Here is a 1,466-nt window from a genome sequence, read left to right as displayed (position 1 = left end):
GTCATAGCTTTCTCTGAAGGATACATGCAGCCTTTTCTACCAATCACAGTTTTACATAGGTCTAGGTCAGCCTGCATTTCCTTGAGCCAATGGATTTTATGTGGGTACATCCTTCAAAACAAAGCCAGCAACACAGAAGGAAGTTTGCTGAGTTGCTTATATTAATAGTTCTCAACCCCTGAGGCCAGAGAGATCTGCTCATATCCTTTGCACGCTGGAACTGGAGACCCGGCAGCACCTGCTCCGTGAGTCTCTTTCCCAGCCAAGCTGCTCCCTTGGTTAACTGAGAACACTCCCTTTTATCTGGCAGGAGAGCTTTCCGGCACCAGGTGTATGTTTGAGGTTTTTAGAAAAGAGGTTAGGCATTGTTTACAAATACTGTTTATCCACAGAACTTGATTTCTCCTAGAAAATGGTGCTTTTGGATCACACGTGAGGTTTTGAAAAATACAGCTGCCCTGGCTTCCTGTAATCTGGAAAGCTTTACAAGATGAAAGCATGGTTTCATTGGATAATAATCCATTTGCATTAAGAGTAAGGTCCATACTACTATTAAATGTGTTTATCCACTGATTCATCTGAATATTCCTTGATTTGCTTTAAATACTATAATCAACTGTTACTTAATTCAACATAGATTCAAGAAAGCAATTTGGAGTCTCACAGGTGGTCTGAACTCACAACATTGCTCACATTTGCTGCACTCCCAGAGCAGAAAAAAAAAGACACACAATATGATTTTTTTTTTCTCTCTTTACGTTGGAGCATGGAGACACAAAGCTTTTATGCAGGAACTCATTCCCCAAATTTGAGACTGATGCTTGCTAGCTTATGTTTCCATTTAAACAAATCTCTAACTAAGCGCACGTGAAAAACGATATGACCTTTCCTTCGATAAAAATCTAGCATCAAACATTGGCAGGCAAAATTTAAGTCACTTTCTGAATTGCTAAACAGTTACACAAAAAGAGTCACCAAAAACAACACATTCATACTTCTCCCTTCCATTTACATATCATTCCTCTCTCCAAATTAAAAACCATAGTTTCCCAGCAATTACTGTTTATTGTGGTTAAGCTACCGATGCCTAATAATGTAATTACATGTGATAAAAAGGAGTGAGGAGGGACAGGAGACATGTGCCGCTGAAATGATTAAAACTCAACCTGTTATTATTTCCATATTGCATCACTGTAACACAAATGCTTTTGTGAGAAGCTGTGCTCGGACTTCTGAGCGTTAGAAAGTTTCTGCCTTCAACCAAGTCAACCAAAATGAGCACACACAGTTTGTTTTGAAAATACAGGTGATTTCAGCCCACAATGGAGACCCACACTAGTGAAGGTCTCATTATCGAAATCAATTATTCTGATTTCACCCATTGGCTCCACAAAAAAAGACTGAGAGCCGTGTATGCCAGGGGACACGCTAAACATTTGTACAACACTGAATCTATTTTAGACACG

Source organism: Bison bison, unplaced genomic scaffold (genome assembly GCF_000754665.1).
Source record: "Bison bison bison isolate TAMUID 2011002044 unplaced genomic scaffold, Bison_UMD1.0 scf7180017864451, whole genome shotgun sequence".
NCBI classification, from domain to species: Eukaryota; Metazoa; Chordata; class Mammalia; order Artiodactyla; family Bovidae; genus Bison; species Bison bison.
Note: the sequence above shows the minus strand (reverse complement) of the source record.